Source organism: Salvelinus sp. IW2-2015, linkage group LG4q.1:29, assembly GCF_002910315.2.
Source record: "Salvelinus sp. IW2-2015 linkage group LG4q.1:29, ASM291031v2, whole genome shotgun sequence".
NCBI lineage: Eukaryota > Metazoa > Chordata > Actinopteri > Salmoniformes > Salmonidae > Salvelinus > Salvelinus sp. IW2-2015.
Window position 1 is genome coordinate 31,542,035 of NC_036842.1, and position 25,075 is coordinate 31,567,109.

Genomic DNA, 25,075 nt, shown 5'->3' on the forward strand with positions numbered 1-25,075 from the left:
TCCTCTAAGCTTTCGACCTTGCATACACTCCCCTTATCCTCCACCTGCCCTGCCCATCCAATTAGAGCATTTAATATAATCAAAACGAAAAAAACTCATAAAAATACTATATAACGCTCACAATGTTCAGCTCCGAAAGTACCCATGCCGCCAGCCAGACGTGGCCCTCCTAACTACCAATTGCCATGACGTGTCCAGTATTGTGCTCTCACGGAGTCCCGCTACACATTCAGGCGCGGTACCAATTCCCGGTCACAATATCAGCTGACAAAAGACACCGGCTGTGTGGGTTTAATGCGCCAGCCATACTTGTTGACGTCCCTCTCATACGCACAGGCAACCTCAATGCTTTCGTATCTGGACTCACTTAAAACTATTTGGTCGATTCCAATCTGTTAATGCCACCATCCTTAATTCGGTTGAAACTCTCGACTTCGACCCCCCTCGTTCTCGTTGATTACAAGCACCACAACTGTTGCAATCAACTAGCCTTGGCAAATCACTCCCATCGTACCTCATCCGACCGTCGCCCACTTCATAACCAACAACCTCGTGCCATTTTGTCCGCTTTTCCCCTTGCACATACTTTCTGCTCTCTCACAATGTTTTGGTAGCCACCTCACCTCCTCTACTACCGGGCTCCTCTACCTATCACCATGCCCTGATAAGAGCACATTAACTTAAACGTACGTAAGGTTTCCGTGGTCTTTTAACCAATGCGGCGCAGTTACTTCTGACGATCGCCTACGCCGACAGAGCTTATACCTTCAGGTTCACTCACGATCCACAACACCTGCCCAAACACCAGCATCACGAATCTGTCTCGAATGCTAAATAGCTCCCTGTCACGAATTATGTAAATAGACTTCTCCTCACACAAAACCTCCAGGCCACTCTTCACCATTTTCATCCCCATAGCGACGTGTTGGTCCAGGCCAATTCCCCGCGAGCAGTAATTCTTAAGACTTGAAGAGGTATCATCTTACATAGCTCCCTCTACGCAAACTTTTATCTGTGCTCTTTACAACGTACCTGTTCTATCAAATAACATGTCTCCCGCTACATGCTGGGAAACCCTAATCGACCTGCCCCTCAGGGTTTCTCGGATGTTCATACCACTATGCTACTCGGCAATCAAGCCTCCGCTGACTGACTCAAGTTACAACACCCCATGCATCCAGCCACGTATTTCACATTTAATACAAGCGTAAAATGCAGACGCGCCTCTCTTTTAACCATTAAAGCTGCAGACCCAGCGCCTGCCAGCATCACGCAGCCTGTACACATCAATCACTCATATCGTGTACGCCCCGACCGTTCCTAACTCCCAGGAAAGTCTGACTCATCTAAAACCTATTCTCTTAGCAAACGCGTCCCATACACCCGCCTATCTAATACCTAAAGAATAGCGGGTTTCTGCAAAATTACAAAAGGCTTGTCGTCCCCGACTCCCTGCTACCTAGTCACAACCTAGCAATCTTCATTGGGCATTAACTATCATGGATCACTCTGGCAATTACTTGTGTGTCTCACACGGGGCCCCAACCATACGCACAATCCGCAGGCTTTTACTTACCAGTATCTCCCACTCCGCCACTCCAATCGCCTTCAACACGTCTGATGATGTACAAATAAATGTCATCCCTTCCCGTGGAAGTGTTGTTGTCGTTCGTCGCCCCACCGTTTAAGTCACCATATCCTGCTCAACAGCTCTCACTTTACTTAACGCACCACCATCTGTTGATACCCATAAGCAATTACACCTAGTGCGCTCATCATCCCGTTCTCGACGAGGACCAGACCGAGCTTACACGTAAGCTCTCCCCTCTTACTCGGGGCCTCCTCACTGTCCTGACATATTATTTACAATGTCACCTTAACCCTACTCCCACAGATTCGCCTACTGCAGACAAAACTGTTTACGATCATTGATGTCCGAATACGTGACATATGATTACGATCACCTTTGATCTTCATCGTGATACATATTCGTACTACCTAATTACTCTATGCGTTACCTCGGCCTGATTGACTTTACACTCAAAATTTCATCTCAACGCCCTATATGCCTTCCCATTGCGGGACTGACCCGCACGCTCGGCTCCACCGACCCGAACACCAACTAACCTAGTCCCCTGACAACCCTTTCACACTAACCCTACATTACCCGTGACCTACGAGCCATCCAATCACCACCTACTTCTCTTTGGACTGATCTACCTGTCTTTGTCCCCCACACCTACTTGCCGGTTCTTTCACTATCCCTGCAATTAGAATTCCACGGTCCCAGCTCTGAAAGACTCTTCACCTAGTTACCTACACTGAGACTACTGTGTGCACCGATAGAAATCCTGCCCCGTAGTATATATTAGCATTTATCACCTATGTAGCCCCAACCATAGAGACGGTCCTATCGAACCTAGCATATGGGTCCTCTTTCAACGCAACCACCTCGTAATGGCTTCCAAAAGCGCCAGTAGTTTGCTCCTGGCCGATCCACTAACCGCGCTTCCACCGCCACGTCAATCACTTCCGTGGCAACTGATTCTTCAATGCCAGTATTCTCTTTCTCTTTGCTATCGCCTCCTAGACTTGACTCCCCCCACTACTTTAAACATAGCCCAAATCCAGACTCCCACAAATGTCTTTGTGATCAAGTTTCGTCACTACGCCTCTCAAACCGACTACGTCCCCCTGCCAACAGAAGTTCTGCGAAACCCCGCTACCACGTCCAAAAACGATCCCCACGATCTTATGCGACATAATCCGCTCACTCTGAACAACTATACAAGCGTACCAAACTTTCTCTCTCTCAGCACCATCTGACTCAAACTAGGCACGCGCCCCCGCCATCTCGACACGAACGCCCTCATTAGTCGCCCGTTAACACACATCGGACTCTGCAACGCGGATAGACCTCCAATCCCATTCTAAGCCCGGACCCGTCATACTTGATCCAGTAACTCTACCGAGGACACCGCACCCGGTCTCAACACGAGATCAACATAGCACAAAATCGTGAAATTATCCCCTCTTACAGGTTATATCTACTATTGTATGTTTATAATCCACCTTTGAGAGAGCTCATCTTACACATCGCGGCGGATCCCTGCTTTCTTCCGTACGCCACACAATACGGCCCACCTGAAGTGGCCCTAGACTTGCCCCCCGAAAGTCCAGGCCGTGGGAGAGTCCAGGGCTACAGAGGAGAAGAGAAGACACACAGCCATGATCTAATGATACACACGCTGTAGGCATCACATATCACTTACTACATCCTGTGAACATATCACTACTACTCTGATAGGCATACATATCACATGACTACTCCTGTAGGCATACATACACTTACTACATCCTGTAGGCATAATCACTTACTTACTCTGATAGGGGACATACAGTAGTCACCTACTTACATCCTGTAGGATACATATCACTACTACATCTGTAGGCACTTCACTTAAAAAAAAAACTATCACTACTACATCCTGTAGGCATACATTATTCATCCTACTACAGTCCTGTAGGCATACATATCACCTAATCTACATCCTGTAGGCATACATATCACCTACTACATCCTGTAGGCATACATATCACATACTACATACTGTAGGCATAAACATATCACTGTACTACATCCTGTAGGCATACATATCACCTACTACATCCTGTAGGCATACATATATCACTTACTACATCCTGTAGAGCTTACATATACCTACTACATCCTGTAGGCATACATATCACCTACTACATCCTGTAGGCATACATATCACTTCTACATCCTGCCTAGGCATACAATCACTTACTACATCCTGTAGGCATACATACACTACTACATAGTCTACTTACATCCTGTAGGCATACATATCACTTACTACATCCTTAGGCATACATATCACTTACTACATCCTGTATGCATACATATCACTTACTAAATTCCTGTAGGCATACATATCACTTACTACATCCTGTAGGATACATATCAGTTACTACATCCTGTATGCATACATATCACTTACTACATCCTGTGGCTACATATCAGCTTACTCATCTATGCATACATATAGCTACTACCTTGCAACATCCTACTACATCCGTAGGCATACATTGATCACTTTACTACATCCTGTAGGCATACATATCATTCTACTCTGTAGGCATACATATCACCTTACTTACATCCTGTATGCATACAATCACATTACATACATCCGTGTGCATACATATCATTACTACATGCCTGTCAGGCATACATATCACTACTACATCCTGATGCATACATATCACTTACTACATCCTGTATGCTACATAGCAGTTACAATCCTGTATGCATACATATCACTTTACTACATCTGTATGCATGCATATCAGTACTCATTCTTATGCAACATATCAGTTTACTATTTGTGCAAAAATACGTGTGCATTTGTCTCTCTTTTGAAGACATTTAGCCTGACAAACTGTCCTGTGACTGTCCATACTCACTTGTTCTCTGAGTGCCAGTGACTGGTGCGCTCTCTCTCTCCTCGTAAACACACACCACGCTCACCCTGTACTCTGTGTTGGGCAGCAGGTCTGGAGGAGAGATGGACAGGAAAACACTTGTTAGTTACCTCATAGTTAGTCTCCAAACCGACGTCACAACACACTGCATGAACCAGTGAGGTGTATGACACAATACATACAATGGTAATAATACTGTTCTATTTAGTTCAGGGGTAGGTCATAGGTCATGATGATGTCACTCACTCTGCAGCAGGAAGGTGTTGGTGGCTCCKCCCACATTGAGCTCCTTGACGTCGTCGTCGTTGCTGCCGGGGTGGTAGCGGATGACGAARCGTGTGATGTCACTGGGCGTGGGGACRTTGGGGACGGTCCAGCTGATCCTCATGTGATCGGGGCCCACCCCTCCAAAGTTCAGGTTGGTGGGGGCGGGGACGGCTGGGGTGGCAGAGGGAAGATAATTAGGATACTAACTAGGAAATYATGTGGTAACAATAGAWACCTTTAAGGAATTTAACTTGATTGCTTCTATTCCCAAAAAGACCAAAATTAAAGTATCTGATAATGATTCATTCATTTATGACAATTTTACCATGTAATTACCAGGATATGACTATTTTACCATGTAATTACCAGGATATGACTATTTTACCATGTAATCACCATGATATGACTATTTTACCATGTAATTACCAGGATATGACTATTTCACCATGTAATTACCAGGTTATTATCATCTGACCATGCAATGACCAGGTTATTACCATCTGACCATGTAATGACCAGGTTATTATCATCTGACCATGAATGACCAGGTTATTATCATCTGACCATGTAATGACCAGGTTATTATCATCTGACCGTGTAATGACCAGGTTATTATCATCTGACCGTGTAATGACCAGGTTATTACCATCTGACCGTGTAATGACCAGGTTATTATCATCTGACCATGCTAATGACCAGGTTATTATCATCTGACCATGTAATGACAGGTTATTATCATCTGACCATGTAATGACCAGGTTATTACGATCTGACTATGTAATCACCAGGTTATTACATCTGACCGTGTAATGACCAAGTTATTATCATCTGACCGTGTAATGACCAGGTTATTACCATCTGACCTGTAATGACCAGGTTATTACATCTGACCGTGTAATGACCAGGTTAATATTCATCTGACCATGTAATGACCAGGGTATTACCATCTGACCGTGTAATGACCAGGTTTATAATCATCTGACCGTGTAATGACCAGGTTATTACCATCTGACCATGTAATGACCAGGTTATTACCATCTGACCGTGTAATGACCAGGTTATTCATTGACCGGGTAATGACCAGGTTATACACATCTGACCATGTAATGACCAGGTCTAGCAGACTGTAAAGTAAAGAAAAACCAACAGGTATTTAGAATGATAAATAATAGAAGAGCATGCCGAGGAGAGGGAGCTCCACAGTTACTCCAGGCCTTCTGTGGCATGTCCAGATGGGACAAGTCAACCAGACAAGAGAGGACACACTAGAGCATGGCAGGTATGAAAGAAAAACCTGGACGCAATCAACAATGACATTACTGCTATGATCAGAGCATATATCTACAACATGAGTATGTAAGGGGAGTATGTAAGGTGAGTATGTAAGGTTTGTGAGGCAGTATGTTCAGTATTTAGCRTCTTTCATAGCCCCCCCCACCCACCCTCTCTAACTACCCCCTCCCCTTGTAAAGTTGAAGGGTCAAATCACCAGTCTGGGTTTGTGTTCTGCGTGTGGCCGGCTCGCTCTCCCCTTCCTCTGTTATCGTAGTGACACTGATGTCATAATCCACACCGGGCTCCAGCCCGCGAACCGTATAATGGCCCGTCGACGAGTCCACCGTATCCATGATGATGGGCAAACTCTCGCCCGACGCCATAACCGTTACACGGTAACTTGTGATGGCGGTAACGTTTACCAGGGCGGTCCAGCGCAGGCCCACAGTGGTGTCGGTGACGTCGACAAAGTGGAGGTCGTTTAGCTTGGGCACGTCTGAAAGGTTTGAGTGCAGAGCGAGGCGCAGGCAGAATAAGACATACAGACATAGAAACCATAACAGACAGACAGAATCAAAGCAGATGAATGAACCGTGATGCATAGCCAAACACAGTGGGACAGACAACACAACACTCTGTAGCAGAACAACAGTAGCCATGCTGGTTAGAGTTATATTATCAGACCCATAAATGACGTTGACTAGATCAATGACAGGAAAGGATGCTCGTGGGTTTTCAGAGTAATGGTTGTTCAACCGGCATATTCACATGATATCCTCAATCAATTAAGATCTCTACCTTCTCCATGCATATCTTACAAACAAACAGCCATGGAATACAATTACAGTTCAGCCAACGACCATGTTAGCCGGACAGTGTGCAATTGAGGCATCACAACGGACAAAAGACAGACATGTACTGCAATGGTAATTCAMAAGAAACAACTGGGGATTTATACTGAAATTAAGAGTGATTTTAGGAATTATCCTTCAGTGAAAAGTGCTTTCAGCGTGATCAGCCGTGACCGTGTGTTTTGCTGGCAGGGAGATTCCGTACTTCAGAGAGAAGCCAGACTGGGAGGTTTATGGGAAATTGGGCCTGTCCAGGTATACCACTTTTATGGAACGTGTACCGGAGTGTGAAGTGGGAATAAATCGGAGTTGGGAACGGTGAATATAAGAAGGGATGGCAGAAGTATCGAATCGTACTTCAACATTTCCTGGCCACGGATTGAGAAGGAAAGCTATCCAATAAACTCTCACACACACAGAGGTGCGCAACACACCATAGCGAACACACACACACACACACACACACACACACACACACACACACACACACACACACACACACACACAACACACACACACACACACACACACACACACACCACAGAGGTGCGCAACACACCGTAGCGAACACACACACACATTCCAACACTCCTCTTTAAAATCAACCAATAGCGAAGACTCAGACAAAACCATTGAATGTGTGTGTGTATCTCTGTGTTGAATCTGTGTTGTGTTTTTATGTGTTGTATCTGTGTGTGTGTTTATGTGTTTAGTCTGTGTTTATGTGTTGTATCTGTGTGTGTTTATGTGTTTGTGTGTCTTTCTATCTGTCGGAGCAACAGAACACCAGCTCCACAGCAAACAGACACTACCTMATCCAGAATCAGTCTAACCCTTCAACACAGCACAGCTCAACCTCAGCCTGTGCTCAGGTCCACTGATCTGAAATCAGCTGTGTGTAGCTGGGTGAGACAGCCAGTCCTACCTTGGGTGACAGTGGTGGACACAGGGACACTCTCCAGGTTGTCTTTGACAGTGTAGACAGAGACGTTGTACTCCACTCCTGGACTCAGGTTCTCCAGGATTAACTGGTTCTGGACCGGCTGGACCAACTCCTCCAGGGAGTTTCCTCGCTGCCCATTGGTCGGGGTGCATGTCACTCTGTAGCCTGTGATGTCTGTAATAATAATAATAACAATAATAATAATCCAAATAACAACAATAATAATAACAATAATCATCCCAATAACAATAACAATAATAACAACAATAAAAATACAATTATAATTTGGTGGGTGCTTGTATTTCATATATGTACAAGTGAGTATTATACGCCTGTGTGAAATGGAAATGTGTTTTTTGCATATCCCATCTCCCCTGAGACCCTCAGAGAGTGGGSTCACAGCCAGGGTCTGTTGGGGGAGGGGGGACAGGATGGCAGAGGAGACAGGGAAGTGAGCAGTGGAGTTAACCAACCTAGATCTGCCAGGATTTCATGTAAGTACTTGTTACCATTCAAAAGAGAGAGAGAGACAGAGACAGAGAATCCTACAGAGAGAAGCCTTGTTGCTGCTGGCAAAACGTTCTGAGGAAAGACAAGGTCCAGACAGAGTGATCCAGAGCCACAGTGAGCCTATCCTGGTTCCTGGGCCTTGGGCAGTGTGTCTGTGGCGTGGGCTGTAGGAGGGAGCAGAGTCAATATTTACCTGGCGTGTTGGCGCCGCCCCACAGGACAGTCAGCTCACCCGTGTCCGCGTTGGACTGCGTACTGAGGTCAGTGGGGGGAGACAGTTCTGGAGGGGAAGAAACATCACATAAGTCTATACGTGGTAAAAGAACATCCTGTGGCACATTTTCAAAAACGACAGACTACCTTACATGGTTTAAGTAAACTTACTGCAGAAACCTTAAAACAACCTCATTACTCCCTAACTGTACAAAATCAATATAGATGTGTTTTTTACCCAAAAATGCCTGCAGCAACACCACGTCTGCCTTGGAAAAAAGGCATTCTGACCTCAATAAAATAAAATGAATCGTTGACCGGAGTCWCTCTCTCTTTCTTGGTTACTTACGAGTGACAACATTTTTGGTGATGGGGTTGCCGCGGTCACGTCCGTTGATAATGGGCTGTACGCTGTAAGTGTACTCAGTCCCAGGGGTCAGGCCTGACACAAAGATACTTCCTGAGTCAGAGGTCACATCCCTGGGTGACTCTCCTCCCTGACTGGGCCTCACAGAGAGCCTGAAGCTGAACCTGCTGACAGGGGTCCAGGAGATGATGATGGAGGTGAGGAGGTGTCTGTCACATCAGTGGTGAAGCGAGGGGCATTACCCATCTTTGGAGCTGAGGGGAGGAGAGAGAGGGGGGAGAGCAAGAGCGAGAGAGAGTGAGAGAGAGAGCGAGAGAGAGGGGAGTGAGACAGCAAGAGAGGGAGAGGAGAGAAAGAAAGAGAACAGAAAAAAAGAGAGAGAGAGATGGGGAGGTTGGGAGAGAGAGAGAAGGGGGGGGGTGGAGAGAGACAGAGAGAGGGGTGGGAGAGACAGAGAGGGGTGTGAGATAAAGAGAGAGAGGTGGGATAGAGAGAGAGGAGGGAGTGGAGAAAAGACGAGAGAGGGGTGGAGATAAGAGAAAGAGAGAGTGGAGATAGAGGAGAGGACGAGGAGGTGGAAAGAAGAGAGAGGGGGTGGAGATAAAGAGAGAGAGAGGTGGTTGGAGGAGAATAATAATCACAGTGTCTTCCTTTTTCTGCTTCATAATTCAAATAAACCTAAATCTGGAGTTGAATTGATCAATACCATTTAAACACCTTGCCACAAGCTCAGCAGAAGACTACAGTACTAACAGAAGACTACAGTACTCAATCAGAAGACTACAGTACTCACAGGTGGTGAAGATGCCATTGACTTCCTCACTCAACACGTTGTCCTCTCAGAGTGCAGTTTTACGGTTGATAGTCTGTGTCGGGGCGAAGGCCTCGCAGAGGAACTGGGTCTTGACCGCCTGGATTCTCTTCTGGGTTGGCTGGAGCCTTCCACGCTCAGGAACAGACGGTAGCCCGTGATGCTAGCCCTGGGAGCCTCCCAGATCACTATCACACTGTCCTCGCCGATGTCAGTGAAACGCAGGGTGGTGGGGGCATCGGGCTCTGACAGGGTTAACACACGTAGGGTCACAACAATGGGTAGAAAAGTACAACCCAGTATATCTATGAGAATCTCAGTCTATCTGCAAGTTTGAAATGGACTACATGCAGTCGGCCTGCTCAGTCATCACTGATCTGCCAAACCTTCCCACATAGAGTAACTACTTATAACGTGATGGAAGATTAGCTTCCTGACCTCGACTGCTCAAAACTGATCCCTCAACCACGCTGTTAGTGTCTGCACATGTATGCTCACTGGTGGCTCTCTCTCCCGTCAGCGGCTCGCTCTCCACTCCTCCGTTGATGGCTAGATGTTGAAAGCGGTACAGGGTTCGGGCTGCAGGTGGGTGATCTCTGCATACGCGTTGGCCCGTCATGGGCAGCTGCAGGGGCCTCTGGCGTGGTCACGGGAGTAACGGGGCGAAGGTCACGCGGTAACCCGACACCTCCTGGGAGCCGGTCCAGGTGATGATGATTTTCACGTCAGACACCTCGTAGAAACGAAGGTCGGTCGGGGAGCGGACTTTCCTCTGTGACAGGAATAGAAGGTGGTCAGTGAGTTGACTGAGGTCGTCTTGTGGTGTTGATGGCCTATTGCCTTGTGTTGCGGTGCAAGAAAGACGGAGTCAGATGAAGTTTGAAACTGATCTGATCTAAGGTCAGTGTTGGATGGTAATGTAAACATACTTCTACTTTACCAGCTGAGAGGAAGTTGAAAACTATCACTGATCTAAGGTCAGTGTTGGATGGTAATGTGAACATACTTCTACTTTACCAGCTGAGAGGAAGGTTGAAACTATACACTGATCTAAGGTCAGTGTTGGATGGTAATGTGAAACATACTTCTACTTTACCAGCTGAGAGGAAGTTGGAAAGACAATGCAGACAGGAAATGAAAATGGAGAAACTCTGCTGTCAAGAGAGAAGGATTAGAAGCTGAAGGGAGGAGTAAGACATCAACAAGAATGACCCAGATACCGTGGGGAGAGCGAGTGTGGGTTTGTTTTTTATGTTATGTGTCTGGTCGCGTGCAAGTGTGTGAGTCTGTATCTTTCTCATGTGAAAGTACGTAAATCAGTGAGGAGGTGAGAGAACCAGTCTACAGGCCCAGTCCAGAACCAAACAAGAGGGAGAAACCCACCTCAGGTCCATCTGGCCACAGGCTAGCCCAGAGCCCTAGGCTCCTCCAAGCTCACACTAAAGCTCTCTACCAACTGTCACTACAGTGGGCCTGACTCCAACCGTGGGGACAGCATGACTTCAAAGTTCCTTTGAGAGATAGAGAGACAGAAGCATCCCCTAAAGTACAATAAATGGCTCCATGGCTTCAAACTATAATTTTACTCCTGGGCCTACACTCTCAGAAAAAAGATCAATCTGAACCTAAAAGGTCTCGGCGGTCCCCATGGAACCATTTGAATAGGAATTAGCTGTATAGGAAATATGATTCTGTGTATTGGAAAGTGGTATTAAAGTGCATGCCAAAATCAACTCAAAGTCAGTTCAAATCAAGTCTGAGGCTAGAAATGACTGCAACGCCAATTTCAACAGGAGGACATTGGTCAATGGCCTATCTGCTTTCTTATAGGAGCCATGGCTTTAAGTCTATTAAGTCAAGTCTGACAGCGTTTGTTATGGTTAGAGTGTGTGTAAGGTTAGGGTTCATGTTTGGTTCTGTCTGTTGTATGCTGTCAGTTCTCTACCTGTGCTGCTTCTCCGGCCGGTTGACCTGCGACGAAGATGGCGCTCGCTCTTTCCTGGTTTCCTCCACAGCGTAATGTATGTGTAGAGCAGGCCAGGTCGAGGGTCAACCAGGTCACGGAGGTCTCAGTGTCTGGAGGATGAGCTCGGCTCTGCCCTCTACTGACGGGGGAGACCAAACTGTAGCCTGTGATGGGCCTGGGCTTTGGACCAGCTGATGGAGATAAGGTTTCTCCCACCTGGTTGATCTGATGTTCAGCAGGGCATCAGGAGCTGAGGGGGAGAAGGAGCACTGGATTAGAGAAGAGGTCAATGTATTTCGCTGTTGAGAAGGGAATTATGATGGTTAAGGGTGAGGGTGATGAAAGGATGAGGTTATGAAGGGTAAAGGTGATGAAGAGTAAGGTGATGAAGGTGTGTGAAGGCTGGTATAATACCTGTGGTCTGAGACGGTAGTGAGGATGAGGGTGGGTTCTCCTGAGGGGAAACCTCATACACATTGACGTTGTATCTACGCCAGGCAGGAGGTCACTGATCTCACAGAGGTGTGGTACGGGGCAGGGTCTGATGACATAGACAATCAATCAAATAAAACATAAATCAACCAATCGGGCTAGTGACCAATTAACACATTTAACCATCAACCAACTAACCAATACAATTAAACCAATCCAAGGCCTGCACACCAGCAGCCCTCCGGGACCAGGAGTGAAGAATGATGGACTAGTGTTTAATTCATTAGCTCACATAACTACTCAAAAGGTTTTCCAATAACACATTGGGAACCACAGTCGTGGAGCTCGAAAATATCACCCGAAACCAGAATACACTGAAAACTCTTCTGGATGCCTATACTGCAGGAGTAAGACCAAAATACACTGGAAAACTCTCTGATGCCTATGCTGCAGGAGTAAGACCAGAATACACTGGAAAACTCTTCTGGATGGCCTATACTGCAGGAAGTAAGACCAGATACACTGGAAAACTCTTCTGGATGATCTATGCTGCAGGAGTAAGACCAGAATACACTGGAAAACTCTTCTGGATGATCTATACTGCAGGAGTAAGACCAGAATACACTGGAAAACTCTTGGATGCCTATACTGCAGGAGTAAGACCCAGAATACACTGGAAAACTCTTCTGGGTGGTCTATACTGCAGGAGTAATGACCGGAATACACTGGAAAACTCTTCTGGATGGCCTATACTGCAGGATAAGACCAGAATACACTGGGAAAACTCTTCTGGATGGCCTATGCTGCAGAGTAAGACCAGAATACACTGGAAAACTCTCTTCTGGATGATCTATTGCTGCAGGAGTAAGACCAGAATACACTGGGAAAACTCTTCTGGATGACTATGCTGCAGAGTAAGACCAAATACACTGGAAAAAATCTTCTGGATGATCTATGCTGCAGGGTGTTAAGACCAGAATACACTGGAAAACTCTTCTGGATGATCTATTGCTGCAGAGTAAGACCAGAATACACTGGAAAACTCTTCTGGCATGGTCTATACTGCAGGAGTAAGCGGAATACACTGGAAAACTCTTCTGGATGGCCTATGCAGCAGGAGTAAAGACCAGAATACACTGGAAAACTCTTCTGGATGATCTATGCTGCAGAGTAAGACCAGAATACACTGGGAAATCTTCTGGATGATACTATGCTGCAGGAAGTAAGACCAGAATACACTGGGAAAATCTCTTCTGGATGATGTCTATGCTGCATGGAGTAAGACCAGAATACACTGGAAAACTCTTCTGGATGATCTATGCTGCAGCATGTAAGACCAGAATACACTGGAAAACTCTTCTGGATGATATGCTGCAGGAGTAAGACCAGAATTACACTGGAAAACTCTTCTGATGTTCTATACTGCAGGAGTAAGACCGAATATACACTGGAAAACTCTTGTCTGGATGTTCTATACTGCAGGAGTTAGACCTCATTTATCCAGTAAATGTTGGAGCTACTCACCAGGACCTGAGGTTTGATCCGTCCTCACTCAGCTCATACTCCACTCTGAAGCCTGACACGGTGTCGGGGCTGACACCAGGAGATGATGAAAGCTACTGACGTGATCTCTGTCACCGACTCAGACGTGTCCACCACGGGAGGAGGCTGGGTCGTCTCACCCTCAGAGTGTCACCCCTACTGGACGTGGGAAATAACACATAATAGACTCATTAAGATTTGTGGGAGAGAAAAGAGAGTGAGGGTAAAGAGAGAGGAGACAGGCTTGTGAAAGTGTAGCTATATAGAGAACCAAAGAGAGCGACACAGATATATAGTACGTCGTGTTTATTAACTTTACACTCAAAAACAACACACAGTTGGGAGACTTACGGGAGCCGTAGTAGGTGGTTGAACGAAGCGGGTGACCTCCGGCGTCCATAGCGCAGGAGCTGATCAGCTGACCCTCATAGGTAATGCCTGGCCGCAAGCCCAGCGATGGTGTACGAGTTCAAGGTTACCTGGGATTGGCCTCTCCTCCAGGGGGCCGGGGTGTTTTTCTACCAGGGGTCAAAGGCAAGAGCAGAGGAGAAGAAGTCAGGGAGTGAACTTAATCAAGACAGTAAGGGTCAAAGTGTTGATAGGAACCAATTGTATCTGAAGTACTGTATATATAATACACCTACATGTCAGGAGTATGAATGAATCATGGAGGTTGAGATGATATGGAATGAAAAACATGGGCAACGTTTTCAGTCTGCGCTACTAAGACTCTCAATCCAACACTCTCTCCAAGCCCAACCTAGGCCAATGTGGTCACTGGCATTGACTCTCTCGGCACCCTGTCTCTCTGCCCTTCCTGCTTCTGGAACATTCAACTTGCGCTCGGACGATCGAAACTACAGGTTCTTCACGAACATGAGAGAGAGAGAGAACAGAGAGAGAGAGAGAGAGATGGAGAGAGAGAGAGAGAGAGAGTAGAGAAGAGAGAGAGAGATGAGAGAGAGGAGAGAGAGAGACAGAGAGAGAGACAGAGAGGGAGAGAGAGACAGAGGACAGACAGAACACAGAGACACAAGAGAGAGAAGAAGAACAGAGAGAGATAGGATAAGAAGAGATAGAGACGAGACGAGAAGAACAGAACAGAGAGGAGAGAAGAGAGAGACTGCCATCCAAAACATACAAACCACACCACTTAGCAGGAAATATGTTTTGAATTAAATAAGTGGTAACAACTTGGCAGATCAGGGCCCCTTCAGAGAGAGCGTGAACGAGGAGAAAACAGGATTTTCCTTTAAGAGAGAAACACACAGATTTGTACTGTAGCTAGATGTGAGGTCGTTGTGACCTCGATATAATTTGGATCTATGTGTATTGAGTGTGTGTTTTTCAGGCGAGTTCAAGAACCCCCCACAACCTTGTTTTTCTGTGCTCAAAACCTGTCCTCTTCTTCAGAGTTGACACACAGACAACTAAATGTTGCAACCTCCTGTTTGGGGCACTGTGTGTTAGTCATTACTTTTCAGCAACACTTTCAGGAATGGAATAGGAACATCCACTTCAATGATTCATATTTTTTTTAAGGAACGGCATGTGGAAAAACAGTACCTGGAATAACTTGTTTCCATTCGGATATCGGAGAATTAAAACAGTAGTACTCCAGAGAGTATTGTTCAACTATTTTGTACTGCTTTCCTATAAGACAGTCAGTCCACCTCTAGTGGCATAGTGCTCAAAAGCTACCTAGTGGTGCAGTGTCTCAGGCACTGCATCGCAATGTAGAGGCGTCACGACAAACTCAGTTTGATCCTGGGCTGTATCACAACCGGCCGGATCGGGAGTCCCATAGGGCGGCGCACAATTGGCTGAGCGTTGTGAGGGTTGGTGGTGTAGGTCGTCACTGTAAATAAGACTTTGTTCTTAACTGACTTGTGGCTGCACTACCACCAATGACCAGTATCTAGGATGGCAGTAGAGAGCCACTTACCACTCTCCACTTGAGGATATACTGGTGATGTGTGAGAGGCAGGGGCGTCCACTGGATGGTGGGAGTCAGGCTGCTTCCCTGCCTCTGTGATAATCACCTGGACTGGGCGGTGGCCACCTTGGGGGAGAGGAGGGGAGGAAGAGAGGGATCTTTTATTAGAAGTTCTAGTCTACTATCAAGCCAAATGTCACAGACAAGATGGTACTGAACAAATGCTATGTATTCTCCTTGAACAACTTCATATTAAGCTTCTGGAATAAACACACAATTGTTTAAAAGTCACATTCGCTTTTCCGTGTCAATTGGTTCACTGTTCACACCAGACAGACCTGGTGTGACCAAAAATTATCCTAGACTAGCTTGTCAGTACAGTGGCTTGGATGGAACTAGTCTGAACCAGAAGTCTCTCCACTGTCTGGTTTCAACCAACTATGACACCCGCTGGGCCTGTAATCACTAGGTGTCTTCAGTGTCTGAAATCGCACCAGAACAATATGTCCACCCACACTCACACCACACACACACACACACACACACACACACCATACATACAAACACCTCCCTGTCCACAGGTGAGCAACTCGCAGCAACAGCGGGGAGGTCATTTGGGGCAGTCAGTGAGGTCATTGACCTGCACTCTTTAACGTCCCCGGCCTGCACCAAACATAATACTGGACGGTGATGACCTGAAACTCTAAAATCAAAACAGACATGTATTCCTCTGTATCTGTAACAGGCCACATGGGAAACTAGGGCAGGATAACAGGTGCAGGATTCAGATTTAGATGGAGTCAAGTGTTTCAGAACACTGCATCAAAGTTGCCAGTTGGAACTCCTGGTTGGTGTGGTCTGAACACAGCTCAGTGGTAACTCCTGTTGGTGTGGTCTGAACACAGCCAGTTGGTAACTCCTGGTTGGTTGGTCTGAACACAGCTCAGTTGGTAACTCCTGGTTGGTGTGGTCTTGAACACAGCTCAGTTGTAACTCCTGGTTGGTGTGGTCTGAACACAGCTCAGTTGGTAACTCCTGGTTGGTGTGGTCTGAACACAGCTCATTGGTAACTCTGGTTGTGGGGTCTGAACACAGCTCAGTGGTAACTCTGGTTGGTTGTCTGAACACAGCTCAGTTGTAACTCCTGGTTGTGTGGTCTGAACACAGCTCAGTTGGTAACTCCTGTTGGTGTGGTCTGAACACAGCTCAGTTGGTAAACTCCTGGTTGTGTGTCTGAACACAGCTCAGTTGTAACTCTGGTGTGTGTGGTCTGAACACAGCTCAGTTGTAAACTCCTGGTTGGTGTGGTCTGAACACAGCTCAGCTGAGCTTTTCAGATTGACACCAGTGCTGTGAGGGCCTCTTAGGAGTGGGCTGTTTTCACCCAAACGTGTTACCACCCAGTGGATTGAGAGAGAGACAGGAAGTGTGCGCAGGTAATGAAGTCCCCACAACCTCTCGGCCCTCCCTGCCCAGCGGTAGAACAACAGTACTCAGCCTCTCAGTAGGGGAGCCAACAAAGACCTCCCAAACTACAAAGACCCACGGAGGGAGGGGGCGAGAAAGGTGGACGGGCGCACCCCTCTCCATTTGCCCCACATCAACATTTAGAAGTCCTCTCCGCCCTCCCTGCAGAGGTGGTGAAGGGGTGACACACCGCCCCCTCGTTTAATTTTCAAAGGCCTTTCGATAGAGGGGGCATGGGGTATTTAAAGGAGGGAGCGAATGGAGAGTTAAAAAAGAAGAGCTAACAACCCCACTGAAGACAGCACTGCTGTTATCTGACCTGGTTATCTGACCTGGGTTATCTGACCTGGGTTATCTGAACAGAGGACACACTCAGACAGTTCCACTTATGCTTCACTGGTCACACTTCAGTTAGCCAATCAGACTTCTCTCCTTACCTGGGAAGGTCTGCTGTGGCTCGCAGCTCATCTCACCGATACCGTTGCCGTAGCAATAGCAGCGGTAGAGGACTGTGGATGGTTTTGTCCCAGGTCTCTCCAATCTGATAGAACACCCTGCTCTCAGCTCCTGGCACTGGTCTAGAGGGAGAGAGAGGAGGAGAGAGATAAACTCCCATATCTATTGGGTGAAATACCACAGTGTGCATCACAGCAGCAAGATTTGTGACCTGTTTTCAAAGAAAAGGAAAACACCCTTTTTGTAAATACAACCTATATTTATGTTTATTTTTTTCCCCTTTGTACTTTAACTATTTGCACATAATATGACATTTAATGTCTTTATTATTTGTACTTTTGTGAGTGTAATGTTTTACTGTACATTTTTATGATTTATCTCACTTTTGTTTGGCATTGTAAACATATGTTTCCCATACCAATAAAGCCCTTAAATTGAAATTCAATTGAGAGAGAGGGGGAGAGAGAGAGAGACAGAGAGGAGGGGAGAGAGAGAGAGAGACAGAGGAGAGGAGGGAGAGAGAGAGAGGAGACAGAGAGAGGAGGGACGAGGAGAGAGAGAGAGACGAGAGAGAGAGAAGACGAGAGGAGGAGAGAAAGACAGAGCAGAGGAGGGGAGAGAGAGAAGAGAGAGAGGAGGAAGAGAGAGGAGAGAGAAGAGGAGAGAAGAGAGAGAGAGAGAGAGAGAGAGAGAGAGAAGAGGAGAGAGAGAGAGAGAGAGAGAGAGAGAGAGGAGGGGAAGGAAAGGGATTCAAATTCCTGCTGCCAAAAATCTCTTTAGAATTTCAGCCCCTCTTGGTAGAACGTGCCAGAGGTGCGATAAGGCTTTATTGAAGCTCTGAAGAGAAACCAGAGAGAAACTCACCGATGGCGTCGCACTTCCAGCGCCCACGTCCCTGTCCATAAACAGGTGCAATTCATCATGTAGCCTTGTTCATGGCGCTTGTGAAGGTCTGGCTCACCTCGTAGGTCAGCCCATCCACATGCCACTGTCTGGGGAGGAAGGAGACAGGGTTTAATATGTACTGGTCTGAGGAGGAAGGGACAAGGTTGAATGATTACTGGTCTGGGTAGGAAGGAGACAAGGGTTTAATGATGTACTGGTCGGGGTAGGAAGAGACAGGGTTTATGATGTACTGGTCTGGGTAGGAAGAGACAGGGTTTGAATGATGTACTGGTCTGGTAGGAAGGAGACAGAATGTGACTGGTGGTGAAGGAGACAAGGGGTTTGAATGATGTTACTGGTCTGGGGTAGGAAAGAGACAAGGGTTTGAATGATGTACTGGTCTGGGGAGAAGGAGACAAGGGTTTTAATGATGTACTGGTTGGGTAGGAGGAGAGAGACAAGGTGGTTTAATGATGTACTGGTCTGGGTGAAGGAGAGGAGACAAGGTGTTAAGTATGTACTGGTCTGGGTAGGAAGAAGAGACAAGGTGTTTAATATGTCTGGTCTGGGTAGGAAGGAGACCAGGGGTTTGAATGATGTACTGTCTGGGGGTAGGAAGGAGACAAGGGTAATGATGTATGGTCTGGTGGTAGGAAGGAGACAAGGGGTTTTGAATAATGTACTGGTCTGGGTAGGAAGGAGAGGAGACAAGTGTTTTAATGATGTACTGGTCTGGGTAGGAAGAGAGGAGACAATGGTTTTAATAATGTACTGGTCTGGGTTAGGAAGGAGAGGAGACAAGGGTTTTAATGCTGGTTGATCCTTTCAGTTCATTCTATATTCCAGTTGTCAAGGCTACTGGGTCTAGAACCAGGTAATGACAGTACAACTCCTATGACTGTTGTCTAACAACACATAAGAGAAAAGGTGCTAGTAAGGCGGTATGACTTTGAGTTGGGAGTAGGCGATGCAGCTCCACTCTCCGCGGTTGTTGCCCAAGCAGGTACACTGCATCATGTGACCCAGGACATCGTGGCGTTTGTCCCACTGGTCTCCCACACGTACATGACCCCGTCGTTGGTGGTGCAGGCCTCCTCGTGGGCTGGACGGAGGGAGAGAGGGGTCAGTGAGGGGCTGTGTGTGCGTGTGTAGGTGGATCATCTCTTTTGGAACTGAGACAGATTTAGTTCCAGACAGACTCTGGACCGATGCCAGTGTGTGGGTCCTATCCTCTGCCCAGTGGAGCCAAGAGTCATTCATAATCATTCTAACAAGCTCTTATGAGGCATTACTCAGCCTCTTCATGACCGTCCCTCTCACTTAAATAGCTTTTAAAGACCAACTCATTAACTGCCCATTGAACCTCTATAAGAGCATTACTCTGTAGACCGTAAGTAACCCCATTCAGTTAAACAGTCATTATTACCATCTGTAAGGGCAACATCAGACGGATGAAGACAAGCCTAGTACATTTATCTTGATAAGACCTCTGTCAAATAGAGGAATTCAGATGAATGTTGAAGACAGTAGCCCACCAGACCTTCCCACGCCCACCATACAGAGCCTGAATGACCTTTCAAAAGAGCGATCTTACCTTACAATAGTCTTGTTTGCATGCCGGTAAAGACGGGCTAGTCAATGTACCTGACTGCTACTGTGATTGATATTGTTTGGTGTGAGGGCCTGAGACGGGAAGAGACATGGCAATTGACAAATCACACACATACTCACCAGCCATGGGGCAAAATCCGTAGCGCTGCTTCTCCTTCGTAGTTGGTTGTGGTACCGCACCACCTCATGCTGTCGCGGCGCCCATCGGCGGTACAGTCAGTGTAGTTACGCGCCGTTGTAGAGGAAGGGGAACTGGCACAGGGCACCATTGGAGTTACCCCCTCGGGTCGACACCAGGGCTACAGAGCAGATCAAACGTTCAACAGTTAGATAGATAGCAGCATATCTATCTATCTACCTATCTAATGTCTAGCTAGCTACAGTATCTATCCATCTATCCACCCACCCACCCACCGCCCATCCATTCCATCCATCCTCTCCCTCCCTCCCTCCCTCCCTCCCTCCCAGACTCACAGTTCTTCTCGGTACAGAAGAGTACTGCTGGTCTCTATGGTAGTCAGAGGTGGTGCTGCACCACAGCTGTCCATCAGTACGTCCCTCTGAGGTACAGGAGTAGTAGGTCTTATCCATGAACACAAAGGGAACACACAGGCCTGGCCTTCTGAGTTCCCACCGTACACCTGGCTCTGGCCCTCTGGGGGGGGGGGGGAGAAGGTGAGACAGGTTAAGACCAAGTTAGATGAGTGAGACAGGTTAAGACCAAGTTAGATGAGGTGAGACAGGTTAAGACCAGGCATGATGAAGTGAGACAGGTTAGACCAGGTTAGATGAAGTGAGACAGGTTTAGACCAGGTTAGGTGAGGTGAGACAGGTTTAGACCAGGTTAGATGAGTGAGACAGTTTAGAACAGGTTAGGTGAGGTGAGACAGGTTTAGACCAGGTTAGGTGAGGTGAGACAGGTTTAGACCAGGTTGTAGTGAGGTGAGACAGGTTGAGACCAGGTTGATGAGGTGAGACAGGTTAGACCAGGTTAGGTGAACACGGTTTAGACCAGGTTAGATGAGGTGAGACAGGTTTAGACCAGGTTAGTGAGGTGAGACAGGTTTAGACCAGGTTAGGTGAGGTTGAGAACAGGTTTAGACCAGGTTAGGTGAGGTGAGGACAGGTTTAGACCAGTTAGGTGAGACAGTTTTAGACCAGGTTAGGTGAGGTGAGACAAGAGGTAAGACAGGCCTTGACTATGGAAATATACTTTTTTGAGACAACTTTTTACTTTCAGCGGTACTCTTGAAGTATTAGTCTGAGTTAAGACTCACCCTTCTCCTCACAGCTGACGGCCCCGGTACCCTGGCAGGTACACAGCATCTGTTTGCTGCCCTGCGTCCTGATCCAGCGCATGCCCACGTGGAAGGTGGTGCCCGAGTCCGTGCGACAAGCCCCCTCCTGGGGGGGTTCGGGGAGGGTGGAGGGCTGGTGGAGCTCCGTCTGGATGGTCACACGAGTACTTCCTGTACCTGTTCCTACACCTGTTCCTGTACTAACACCTGTGCCTGCGCACCAGYAAGACAAAGAGGRATGTATTTACCTATCCCAAGCGGCTGGTGGTAACTTCATTGGGGAGGACGGGCTKGTTGTAATTGCTGGAACGGAATTCATGGAATGGGTTTGATATCATTCCATTCACTCCATCCCAGCCATTATTATGAGCCGTCCTCCTCTCACCAGCCTCCTCTGTTACCTATATATTAATTTATAACCTGTATATCAGTGTATAACCGGTTCATTTAATTATTTATGCATTAAAATATATATATTTATTTATATTTTATTTAACCTTTATTTAACTAGGCATGTCAGTTAAGAACAAATTCTTATTTACAATGACTGCCTACCCCGGCCAAACCCGGGCCAATTGTGCGCCGCCCTATTGGAGTCCCAATCACGGCCGGATGTGATACAGCCTGGATTCGAACCAGGGACTGTAGTGACARCTCTTGCACTGAGATGCAGTGCCTTAGACCTCAGCGGTAATCTTGTAATCTTTTACAAAGAGTATGTGTAAAACACAAGAGGGCCGACTCACCAGTAGTGGCAGAGTGTCTCTCACACTTCCACTCTCCTCTGCCATTTCCTGTACACAGACACTGGAGTTGGTGTCTGTTAGCATCTGTRTTGGTCCATGTGTCTCCGATGCGGTAGGAGGTCTTGGTGTCCTGGTCATTACAACGGTCTAAAGAAATAAGGAAAGGAKTGATGAGTGTGTGTGTGTGTTTAAGTGTGTGTGCYTTTACATGAGTGTGTATGTATGTGCTTGCGTGTGTGTACTTACTCCTAGAGGTACAGGTGATGCGTCCGTTGCCCTCCCCCAGACAGGTGCAGTCGATCATCATCCAGCCTTGGTACGGCTTCTCCCAGGTCTGCCCCACCACGTAGGACGCTCCGCCTGTGTTGTCATAGCAACGCTCCGCTGCACAAAAACAAGTTCCCAAAATGTTGATGTTATTATTGTAACCTAATTATTTGAACTTAATTATCCATCACCTTCTCCAAAGGGCCTGTGGGTTTGATGATGGAGTTACAAGCAAGTTATTTTCTATACGATAAGCAGCACAAACGTTAGTGGAACAACAGGTTACATCTCCATCACTTCCCTTCTCTGTCACACATCTCTCCTGTGAATCCTCCTCACGCGCAGGTGAATCTTGGAAAGGTATTTTCAGAATAAGATTTATTGTCGACCTGTGCTTGTCTGGCCATCCTCTCCAGAATAAGAGTCCCACAAAAAAAATCTAAAGCAATGCCATAATAAAAGTCTCAGATACACATGACATATTTCATATTAATGAAGAAAAAATTTCTAATTCCAAACCATGCCTACATTATCACCAAATCATCTTCACCATTAGGCCTACCACCATATGAGTCACCTCACCTAAAGTTCCATGAAAACACTAAACTACGAGTAAATCTCAATAGTTATGGGGCAACGTTTGGGTATAGAGATGACTGTTATGGCCTTCAAATATTTACAATGACATCTAGCACTATTTCCAATAAATGACTCAAAGAAGGACTTTGAACTGCAGTTTGATGGTTTAAGGACATCCCCATTTAAAAAAAAAGTTTACCCAACAACCCCAGGCCACACATTATTCCTTTCAGATTACATCTAGTCTCTCTTCTACTCCAAGGACTCAGACAGACAGACACTCACACACGGGTTTACAGGTCCTCAGACAGACATTTCACCCACGGGTTTACAGGTCCTCAGACAGACATTCACACACGGGTTACAGGTCCTCGGACAGACAGACACTCACACACGGGTTGCAGGTCCCACTCTCCCTTTGCCGTTTCCCAGACAGACGCAACCAGCATGTAGTCGCGGTCTCGTGGGCCTTCTCCAAGTGTGTCCCCATATTTATAGGATCTGCCTCCCTGTCGGGCAGCGGTCTGGAAACGAAAAGACCACAAACATCATTATTCATGAAACACTAACGTACTACATAATGCACAAATAATACTATATGAGTTGTCGGGAAGGGGCAACTCACTTCCGATTGTGCAGCTGATTTTGCGCGGGCGCAAACCGATGCAGGTACAGTCCCACATCATGCCGTCCTTCGCCCTCTCGTAGGTCGCACCCACAGGGTACGTCTGGTCGTTGTATTTGTCATAGCAGGTCCCTCCCCTGCAGAAGGCACCAGAGAAGACTTTCAACATGTGGCCTAAACGTTTGAGATAAAACGAAGCGACTTCTGTGCGCAATGGCAAAAGTGCCAAAAGGGAACGCGCTCTAGAGCGCACGGATGTTGTGCAAAAAACGAAAGAAATTGCCTACTTCATTATACATTCAAGTCTGGTGCTCCAGCTCACCTTGGGGTTTTGTTTTACATTTGATCCCTGCCGCTCCGTTGCAGGTACAAAGCAGTGTACTCCCAAGGTAAGCCTTTCCCCATTGATCGTTAGTCTGTAAGAATGTCCGTTCTCATCGCGAGCTGCAAGATGATGGAGAACACACAAAAGAGCCATGAGTCCTGAGCAAATTCGGCGCATGATAGGTTAGCTAAACACCCATATTCAATACATGTACAGTAGTGATTAAAAAAATCATCTTAGATGTCCTTCATAAATGGAATTGTAACTACAGTTGTTAATTACAAGCTGTGGGTTCAAGTGCATTCAAATGCTTATCTAAGGTTGGCCACAAGATCATGACATTAAGAGCTAGTCTACATACCTTGAGCAAGGGGTACTGTGTCTGCGAGTTCGGGGTAAACTTGTTCCTGAACTTGTCTCTTGTTTTTCCCTTGGTTCTTTGGCATACAATGGACCGCGCTGCTTACGCACAGCGCAACCAGCAGCCCTGTCACTGGGCTACCAGTCATTTTTGTTAAAGTTAATAAGAAAAAAAACAAGACACTTTTACGTTTCCAGTTATGTCCTAAGTAAAAATAAGAACGATCCAGGTGCGGTGAAGTTGACCGTCAGGAGCGGATAGTATTCTCTCCCCTTGCTTTCCAAATATTACCCCGTGCTGCTTCTCCCAGCGGCTACTTTGACCGCCTTTCCTGCAGCTGATGCGATAGACCGACTGGAGGGATGCAGACCGGTTTTATATGTGAGCACAAAGGCACTGTTTGGGGGGAGGGGCAATGTGCGTCTGGGTCCAGGGGAGCAACACAGACTCGTCACTTACCAACCATGCTAAACCGCAGACCCAGACCAAAAATGAAGACCTCACAAACAGAGTACAGCACGAACACCCTGAGGCTGGGCTGGGTTGTGCAACCTGGACTCAGAGGTAGACATAACACAGTAAAAAGTAAACCTGTGAAACTCAAATTAGCATATGTTACATTTAGTATGGTATGTATTCATTTGTGGATGTCCATCATCCATTTTGTAGGATATGTTATGAATTACAATTCATATGATATGTTACGAATTGCAATTCATACAATATGTTACGAATTCCAATTTGTTGTGGCTAACATTAGCTACATGGCTAACGTTAGCTAAGGTTATGGTTAAGGTAAGGGTTAAGGTTAAGGTTAAGGTTAGGGTTAGGGT

General features: G+C 46.7%; 2 long non-coding RNA genes and 1 pseudogene across 2 annotated transcripts; 1 reads left to right on the forward strand and 2 right to left on the reverse strand.

Annotated features, from left to right (window-relative positions):
* Positions 1-3,155: 3,155 nt before the first annotated feature.
* Positions 3,156-24,597, reverse strand: LOC111960895 (fibronectin-like; annotated as a pseudogene).
* LOC139027520 (uncharacterized) lies at positions 5,212-5,897 on the reverse strand. Its single transcript, XR_011479621.1, has 2 exons — positions 5,729-5,897; positions 5,212-5,639 (listed from the first exon to the last, which is right to left on the reverse strand). It is a non-coding gene; the product is annotated as an uncharacterized lncRNA (long non-coding RNA).
* On the forward strand, positions 5,579-5,948 carry LOC139027521 (uncharacterized). Its single transcript, XR_011479622.1, has 3 exons — positions 5,579-5,623; positions 5,682-5,803; positions 5,891-5,948. It is a non-coding gene; the product is annotated as an uncharacterized lncRNA (long non-coding RNA).
* Positions 24,598-25,075: the final 478 nt, after the last annotated feature.